Source organism: Cebus imitator, unplaced genomic scaffold (assembly GCF_001604975.1).
Source record: "Cebus imitator isolate Cc_AM_T3 unplaced genomic scaffold, Cebus_imitator-1.0 Scaffold44, whole genome shotgun sequence".
Classification (NCBI taxonomy): domain Eukaryota; kingdom Metazoa; phylum Chordata; class Mammalia; order Primates; family Cebidae; genus Cebus; species Cebus imitator.
Window position 1 is genome coordinate 5,348,148 of NW_016107359.1, and position 9,903 is coordinate 5,358,050.

A 9,903-nucleotide genomic window follows, 5' to 3' on the forward strand; every position below is an offset into this window, starting at 1 on the left:
AAAAAAAAAAAAAAAAAAAAAAAAAGCCAATAAAATCATTCATTTGTAGAGAAAACATTGAAACAGGCTTACACAAATACCACCACTGTGCTGTTTTTAAATAGGGATACATTTCATTCTATTTCAAAACATCTAAGTCAGACTGGTAAATTGGGAGCACCAATGCAGAATCTTTTTTGCAAACAGCAGATTTAAAAAGCACTTAACACATAACACTTTTATTTATTTTTAGGTGGACAATCATGGACATTCCCAATTGAGACCCACAAGGGTTTATGACTACATTCTCAATGAGTGATGTGCCTGCCAGAAATAATGGGACTGACTCAGGACCAGTGAGAGAAGATACACAGGACGGGCGAGGTGGCTCACGCCTGTAATCCCAGCACTTTGGGAGGCTGAGGTGAACGGATCACCTGAGGTCAGGAGTTGGAGACCAGCCTGGACAACATGGCAAAACCCCGTGTCTACTAAAAATATAAAAATTAGCCGGGCGTGGTGGCACGTGACTAATCTGTTACTTGGGAGGCTGAGACAGGAGAATCGCTTGAACTCAGGAGGTGGAGGTTGCAGTGTGTTGAGATTGTGCCACCTGGGCAACAGGGCCAGACTCCATCACAGAGAGAGAGAGAGAGAAACGGGGGGCGGCGGGGAGGGAAGGAGGGAAGGAAAAAGAAAGAGAGAGCAAGAGAAAGAAGGGAGGGGAAGGGGGGGAGGGGAGGGGAATGGGAGAGGGGGAGGCACAAACGCAAGACTTGGATTTTTCCGAAGGAACGCTTATGTCTCTCAACAAACATTTGCTGAGCTTTTGCCAGGTGTTAGGTGCTGTGCTAGTTGGAGATGCTCACTCAACCCAGGACAATGAAGCTTTCATTTTCTCAGTCCAACTGAGGAAAAGTTAAACATCAGCTGGAGAAATCAAGACCGAGAAGATGAGTTCATATAACTGTCCCTAGATGAATTCTTATCTTCTTGGTCAGTAAGGCAGGGTCCTTGAAGCTAAAAGATACTTTTTTTTTTTTTTTGAGAAGAAGTTTCACTCTCGTTGCCCAGGCTGGAGTGCGATGGTGCAATCTCGGCTCACTGCAACCTTTGGGTTCAAGCGATTCTCCCGCCTGAGCCTCCTGAGTAGCTGGGATTACAGGTGCCCACCACCATGCCCAGCTAATTTTGTATTTTTATTAGAGACGGGGTTTCACCACGTTGGCCAGGGTGGTCTCAAACTCCTGACCTCAAGTGATTCACCTGCGTAGGCCTCCCAAAGTTCTGGGATTACAGGTGTGAGCCACTGTACCCAACTCTAAAAGATACAATTTTGAAAACATTAAATAGAACAGCACAGCACGTAGAAGAAAGGTGTGGAAGATATTGGAGGGATACTAACTTGCAGTGATCTCATCTCACGGCCAGGCAGCCACTGATGCACACACATCAGTGACCATCGTTCGGCTCCACTGTCTTTGGATTACGTACACAGGAAGAAGTCAGCACAGCAGCAATTTGAAGCGTCTTCCTCTAACACACAGAATGTTCTTTCTTTGTCTCAAAAACATCTAAGAGTTGAATCCACTTCATGAGGCTATGAAAGTTTTGAAACACTAGCAGATATTTCTCAAAAGCAAATATTCCTGAAGAGTTCATGTTTCTTGCTTTTTGATCACCCCTTATTTAGACCAACTGATGCTCAAATGAGATAAAGCTCTTAAAGGTGTGTTCCCTAGTCACTGATTTTTTTTTTTTTTTTTTTCTCTCCACAAGCTGAGGTCATCCACCACCTGTGGTGGATGACCTCAGCTTGTGGAGAGAAAAATTCACCAGGAGGCTGGGCGCGATGGCTCACGCCTGTAATTCCATCACTCTGGGAGGCCGAGGTGGGCGGATCACAGGTCAAGAGATCAAGACCATTCTGGCCAACATGGTGAAACGCTGTCTCTACTAAAAAAATACAAAAATATGCTGGGCGTGGTGACTCATGTCTGTAGTCCCAGCTACCCGTGAGGTTGAGGCAGAATTGCTTGAACCCCAGAGGCGGAGGTTGCAGTGAGCCGAGATCACGCTACTGCACTCCAGCCTGGGCAACAGAACAAGACTCTGTCTCAAAAAAAAAAAAAAAAAAAATCAGAACTGATTTTTAATCATTTCATTAGTTTCTTTAAGCCCTTATCTTTGTCCAAACTTTTTACTCCATTTATAGTTTTTCCCATGCCATAGTTATTCTTTGTACCATTAAGTTCAACCACTTTGACCCCTTTTCACTTCCCAAGCAACTACTTTCAAATGTCCATATCACTGTGACTTCCTACATCTAGCTTAATCCCCCATTAGAACATCTCCTTTTCTACAGAGTAATGATCTCTTATAAGGAAAAAGACTAACAGGGAGCCGGGTCTCCACACTTCATAAGTTGCCCCATGGAAGTCTTCCAGCCCCCTGTTGCTTTCCCACTAGGAGAATTCCTCCGGAGAAGGAACTTGAGAATGTCAACTCCTGCTTTCTCAGTGTGCCACAATGGCTCTGAATTAGCCTGAGAAGCCTTGGTCAGGAAAAGCAAAGAAATCAGAATTATAGGGTAAGGCTTCTCCCAAAAGACTCTCAAGAAGTGTCCTTTCTATCTGTACAGATCAGAGTGTTTGGACACTGTGCAGAAGTCTCATGAAAAAACACGTAACTTTATCCTGAAGACGTTTCAGCTTCCCTTTTTAGGTGAAGGATCAAGGGTGTCTGTACGACTGGGAAAAGGGGTAGAGGGGAATTAACAGCCAGTACTCCAGGGCCTGGCTTACTGCTAGGGAAATGGTCATGACGATAGAGGAATCTGAGGAGGCAGGAGGAGCTTGACACAAACAAATAGATATCCCAAACAGGCTAGTTAATAATTTTTTATAGTTGAATATTAAAAAAAAATTCACAAGTTAAAAATGCCATCCGATTAAATGTATTAAGGGAGTGGTTTGGAGGGAAAATTTGAACAAGTAGAATCAAACAGAGTTGAAAAAAATCATATTGGTACTAGACAAGAAAGTTTTTGTTGTTGCTGTTTTGCGATGGAGTCTCGCTTTGTCACCCAGGCTGGAGTGCAGTGGCCAATCTTGGCTCACTGCAACCTCCAAACTCCCAGATTCAAGTAACCTTCTTGCCTCAGCCTCCCAAGTAGCTGGGATTACAGGCACCTACCACCACACCTGGCTAATTTTTTGTATTTTTAGTAGAGATGGGGTTTCACCATGTTGGCCAGGATGGTCTCAAACTCCTGATCTCAAGTGATCCACCCACCTTGACCTCCCAAGGTGATTACAGGCATCAGCCACCACGCCCAGCCATAGACAGGAAAGTTCTTACAGCTATTGATACGACTTTACTTTGGCAAAGTAGAGTTAGTAACTGGTAAGAGGCATGAAGAGGGCTCTGATGTACTAGTTAAGCTCTGTTTCTCAGTTTGGGTGATGGTTAATATAAAAGTTCACTAAGCTGGGCTGGGTGTGGTGGTTCATACCTCTTATCCCAGCACTTTGGGGGGCTGAGGCAGGCAATCACCTGATGTCAAGTGTTCAAGACCAGCCTTTTCAACCCCATCTTTACTAAAGATACAAAAATTAGCCAGATGTGGCAGCACATGCCTGCAATCCCATCTACTCTGGAGGCTGAGATGGAAGAATCACTTGAACATGGGAGGCAGAGGTTACAGTGAGCCGAGATCATGCCACTGCACTCCAGCCATGGTGACAGAGGAAGACTGTCAAAAAAAAAATATTCACTAAGCTGATTACTTTTGATATGTGCCTTGATGTATATTTCAAAGATAAGTTTACTAGAAAAAGTACTTCTGGAATGATAAAAATAAAGACCTCCAAAAATCTATACCTCTATAAGAGTAACAAAAACACTGGAAAAAAGGATCAAAATCAACTTTTTCAGAGATCTGGAAGTTAGCCAAAAGCTTGAAACATCACTAGCAGCCACTGAGGCAGAACAAGTTTGGAGGTCCCCAAAAACTCTAACTTCACAGCACTGCTACTATTTGACCTGTCGGGCGGCTCGCTAAAAGGCTCCATTTTCAAGGTTTCTCTTTACTTGACTTGATTCAGAGCTGATGCTGCCAGAACAGCTTTATCCCTAGGTTATTTGTTGAAAAAAACTATGGCAATTGTTAAAATGTGCAGCTGCCTGAGAAAATATCTGTACATCACATATCTGATAAGGAACTTATAGCTAGGCTATTTAGTCTATATAAAGAATCCTTACAACTCAATCTGAAAGCAGGTAAAGGATTTAAGTAGACATTTCTAGCTGGGCATGGTGGTTCACGCTTGTAATCCTAGTGCTTTGGAAGGCTGAGGCATGATGATCGCTTGAGGCCAGGGGTTTTAGACTAGTCTGGGAAACATAGCAAGACCCCATCTCTACCAAAAAAAATTTAAAAATTAGCCAGGTGTAGTGGCATGTGCCTGTAGTCCTGGCTATTCAGGAGAATAAGGTGGGAGGATTGCTGGAGCCCAGGAGGCTGAGGCTACCGTGAGCCTCTGTACCGCACTCATTCCACTGCATTCCAGGCTGGGTGACAGAGCAAGACCCTGTCTCAAAAACTAAAATAAATAGACGTATCTCCAAAGATGTACAAAGGGTCAAAAACACATGAAAAGGTGTTCAACATGATTAACCATTAGGGAATACAAATCAAAGTCACAGTGCGGTAACTTGACACCCACTAGGATGGCTGATCTAATAAAGACAGATCACACATGTTGGCAGGAATATGGAAAAATTAGAACCCTTATACCCTGCAGGTGGGGATGTAAAATGGTCCTGAAAACAATTTGGCAATTCCTTAAAAAGTTATACATAGAGTTACTATATCATCATCAATTCCATTCTTACGTATATATCCAAGAGAACTGAAAACGTACTCATACAAAAGCTTGTAAACTAATGTTCACAGCATGATTCATAAGAGTCAAAAAGTGGAAAAGGCCCAAATGTCTCCACAAATGGATGAATGGTTAAACAAATATGGTTAAACATATGGAATACTATTTGCCAACATAACGAAGTAAAGTTCTGAAACATCGATGAGCACTGAAGGCATTACACTAAGTGAATGAAGCCAGTTACAGAAGACCACGGACTGAAATATCTGGAATAGGTAAATCTATAGGAACAGAAAGCAGCCTCTGTTCTCCCAGGGCTTGGAGAAGCCGAGCATGGTGAATGCCTGTAATGGGTATGTGGCTTCTTTTTGCAAGGATAAAAATGTCCTAAAATTAGATATTGGTGATACTCAATGCTGTGAATATATAAAGCCACTCAATTGTACATTTTAAAGGATATATTTTATAGTACGTGAACATCTCACTAAGGCTATTTTTAAATTATTTTTATTTTTACTTATTTATTTTTGTTGAGACAGAAATATTATTGCCCAGGCTGGAGTGCAGTGGTGTAATCTTGGCTTACTACAACCTCTGCCTCCCGGGTTCATGCAATTCTCCTGCCTCAGCCTCCTGAGTAGCTGAGATTACAGGTGCATGTCACCATACCCAGCTGATTTTTCTATTTTTAGTAGATATGGGGTTTCACCATGTTGGCCAGGCTGGACTCAAACTCCTGATCTCAAATGATGCCCCCACCTCAACCTCGCAAGGTGCTGGGATTACAGGCGTGAGCCACCACACCCAGCCTCAAATATCTTGTAAAAAATAAAAATAAAAGGGAAACAGGTGAGTGGCTGTTTTCAGACTGCAGGGAACTGTTACCTGGAAAGGTGTGGAGCCTCACTCCTACCCTCCCCACCAGGTGGCACTGAGCAAGGTAGAGAAGAACAAAAACTCTACCCCTGCAGAGCAACCCCCACTCCCGAGCAGCCCACAGCCTGGCATGAAACCAGCACGATTATCTTGCAGGGGATAAAAGGCAGGAGACAGGAAACACATTGCCTCTCCTTGAGAGAGAAGAGGGATCCAGGTATTTACACCCCCATGGACCAAACACCTTTTTCCTTCTGTGTTGCAATCTCGCTACATTTAATTTGTTGTTTTCTAATTAAAAAGGAGTACATGGAGGGCCAACTGAACTTGAACTGTTTCTCATCAGAAGCTGTAAACTCAGTCTTCCTGTTCATTAAAAGAAAAAAAAAAAAGCTTTCCTTTTACTTGACGCCCGTTAATAGCATGCCTACAGAAATAAGTAACCGTGCTGGAAAACAATCTGCAATTGCTGGACAGAAACAGTCACTGTGATCGTTTAAGATATAATATACCTAAAGCAAGCAGCACTGTGGTTAGCATGTTGCGGGTACTCAGGATAAGTAACTATCGTTTCAAATACCTTTTCCTTAAATGCTCTGCTGGTGTGGTGCTCACTACCCTGGAATAATCTTAACTGAACAGTGCCCTCCAGAGGCCACTGGGAATTCAACGGTGCTGACAGTTTAAAGATGGTCTGGAAAAATACCACAGAAAATTATCATTTAATTGTCTTTTTTTCCCCTTTTTTCTTTTTTTTTTAAGATGGGGTTTCACCATATTGGCCAGGACAGTCTCGATCTCTTTACCTCATGATCCGCCCACCTCGGCGTCCTAAAATGCTGGGACTACAGCAGTAAGCCACTGCGCCCAGCCCATTTAATCGTCTTTTCCTGTTTTTTCGAGGTGGAGTTTCGCTCTTGTTACCCAGGCTGGAGTGCAAAGGCGTGATCTCGGCTCACCACAACCTCCGCCTCCTGGGTTCAAGGAATTCTCCTGCCTCAGCCTCCCGAGTAGCTGGGACTACAGGCGCGTGCCACCATGCCCAGCTAATTTTTGTATTTTTAGTAGAGATGGGGTTTCACCATGTTGATCAGGATGGTCTCGATCTCTTGACCTCGTGATCCACCCACCTCGGCCTCCCAAAGTGCTGGTATTACAGGAGTAAGCCACTGCGCCCAGCCCATTTAATTGTCTTTTACATTGGTGTGGAGTCAGCACCAGAGCCTAGTGTCCCAGGATGTATTAGAACCTGATCGATTGTCTGATTTATCACCCATAGCAGCCTTTTTTTTGGCCAGGGCTTGTCTGTTTGCAAGGGATACTTCTGAGGACATGGAGATTTGGGGACACAAGTCCACCTAGGCACAGTGGGAACTAGTGCTGGAAACTGCCAGCCCCTGGAAGGTACTGTCCCATCCCTTTTTCTGGGGACACTGTCTCTCAGCCCTGTCCTTTTCTGCATGTCCACTCTGTGTTTCTCTAAAGAAAATGGCTTCCTCTTGGCATCTGCCATCTGTAACTGTAGCATGGGTGTGTGGCTCTGGCTCTTTCTGGACATGAATCCAGATGTGGTTCCGCTTGGCCTTCCAGCTCATCTCATGCAGCAAAGCAGCTTGGTCTCTCCCTGGCTTGATTCCAGATTTTCAGAAGATTAAACTGGTTGTCAGTCAATTCTAATGGCCGGATTTAGTGCACCTATCCCTGGTGGGGGGCCAGGAGGTGGAAGTGGGGATGCGAGTGTGTGTGTAGGGAGATAGGGCCAGTGTCACGTGACACAAAACAAATTTAGCACATATGGAAGGGCAGACATGTCAAAGAGGCTGTTTTTCTACAAACCCAGAGCTAGTATTTATAGAGCTTTACCATGTGTCATGCGCTGTTCTACTTTTTTTTTTTTTTTTGAGACGGAGTCTCACTCTGTTGACCAGGCTGAAGTGCAGTGGCACGATCTCAGCTCATTGCAACCTCTGCCTCCCGGGTTCAAGCAATTCTCCTGCCTTAGCCTTCCCAGTAGCTGGGATTACAGGCGCCCACCACCCCACCTGGCTAATTTTTTTGTTATTTTTTTTAGTAGAGACGGGGTTTCACCATGTTGGCCAGGATGGGCTCTATCTCCTGACCTTGTTATCCACCTGCCTCGGCCTCCCAAAGTGCTGGGATTATAGAAGTGAGCCACCGTGGCCAGCCTGTTCTAAGAACTATCTAAGCACCATTTCATTTAATCCTTACAAACCTTCTATGAAATTTGATCCTGAAATCATCCCCTATGAAGTAGCTGCTGATAACGATGTTTGTGTATCTTTCCCTAGTTTTCCTAATGCATTTTATTCCTATTTTAAAGATGAAGGAACCAAAGTTTAGAAAGTTTAAGCCAAGACTTAAGCCAAGGCAGTCTGATTCTTTTTTTTTTTTTTCAAGTTAGGTAATGAGCTGACATCATAACAAGGTTTGAGGGTGGCACATCTCACACACGTGCGTGAACACCCAGTCATCATACTCACAAACTACAAAAGGATCGATGCAGGCCGATTCTATTTTTCTTTTGTGTGTGTGACGAAGCCTTGCTTTGTCATGCAGGCTGGAATGCAATGGCGAGATCTCGGCTCAGTTGCAACCTCTTCCTCCCAGGTTGAAGTGATTCTCCTGCCTCAACCTCCTGAGTAACTGGGATTGCAGGCACCTGCCACCACACCTGGCTAATATTTGTATTTTTAGTAGAGACAGGGTTTCACCAGGTTGGCCAGCCTAGTCTTGAATTCCTAACCTTAGGTGATCCACCTGCCTTGGCCTCCCAAAGTGCTGGGATTACAGGTATGAGCCATTGTGCCTGGCTGGCTGATTCTAAAGCCTGGAGGTTAAACACTCACCAAACCTTCCTTCCAGAGTAGCCCCTATGGCATAGTAGATAATTTGGCTATGCAGAAAAAAACATCAAATTTGGTCTGGTTCTCAGGGAGGTTATAATCTGGTTAAGGCAGGCAAGATTTATACATGCAAAACAATGAGTAAATGACAGGAGAGGGATCAAGTACTAAATTGCATGTTGCCATTAAATTTGTTTTATATTGCTATGTAACAAATTACTACAAATGTAGAAGCTTTGGAGCAATACCCATTTATTAGCTCACCGTTCTGTAGTTAAGAATACAGCTGCTCACGCCTGTAATCCTAGCACTTTGGGAGGCCAAGGAAGGTGGATCACCAGAGGTCAGGAGTTTGAGATCAGCCTGACCAACATGGAGAAACCTGTTTCTACTAAAAATACAAAATTAGCCAGGCGTGGTGGCATATGCCTGTAATCCCAGCTACTCGGGAGGCTGAGACAGAATCGCTTGAACCCAGGAGGCGGAGGTTGCAGTGAGCCGAGATTGGTTTCAAAAAAAAAAAAAAAAAAAAAAGAATACAGCTGTGGCATGGCTGGGCTTGTGTTGACTGGAGTTGCCAACAATCTCATCTGGGGCTCAGGGACCTTTTTGAAGGGGTTAAAATATGCTATCCTGGCATACTGATTATTTAAGTTAAAGGGACTTGAGAAACAGCAGGTGCAAAAAGATCGCTTTGACCTTCATCCTGTTTCTTAAAAGCAGAAGATTAAATTCCCATGTGAAAGACACCCTCCCTATGCTAGCAAGATGCAACATTCTTGTCATCAAGGGCAAGACACTTGAGGTCAAGGAAATTCTGTACAAACAAGCCTTTCTTTCCCTAGTTACTTTCCTACCCTAATAACTATTCTAGCGCAATCCCCTTTGCCTTACACATTTCACAGTTTACTATTGTGTCCAATCCAGAATGGAAGAAACTGACAATAACTGCTTCTTTGGGTCTTCATTTTTTTAGGAGGGCTCCTGTAAAACATCTGTAAAGGAATTTGTATGCTTTTGGCCGGGTGCAATGGCTCACGCGTGTAATCCCAGCACTTTGGGAGGCCAAGGTAGGTGTATCATGAAGTCGGGAGTTCAAGACCAGCCTGGCCAAGATGGTGAAACCCCGTCTCTACTAAAAATACAAAAAGTTAGCCAGGCGTGGTGGCAGGCGCCTGCAATCCCAGCTACTGGGGAGGGCTGAGGCAAAGAACTGCTTGAACCCAGGGGGCAGAGGCTGCACACAGATCACTTGAGTTCAGGAGTTCGAGACCAGCCTGACCAACATGGAGAAACCC

The 9,903-nt window shown here is 44.2% G+C and overlaps 1 protein-coding gene and 1 non-coding gene across 5 annotated transcripts in view; both read right to left on the bottom strand.

The window, feature by feature from the left end:
• The window catches only part of PDZD2 (PDZ domain containing 2), a 462,407-nt gene that overhangs the window by 266,244 nt on the left and 186,260 nt on the right, over positions 1-9,903 (bottom strand). The window lies entirely within an intron of this gene.
• Positions 8,153-8,257, bottom strand: LOC119470929. The gene has a single exon (XR_005199905.1). It is a non-coding gene; the product is annotated as a small nucleolar RNA U13 (small nucleolar RNA).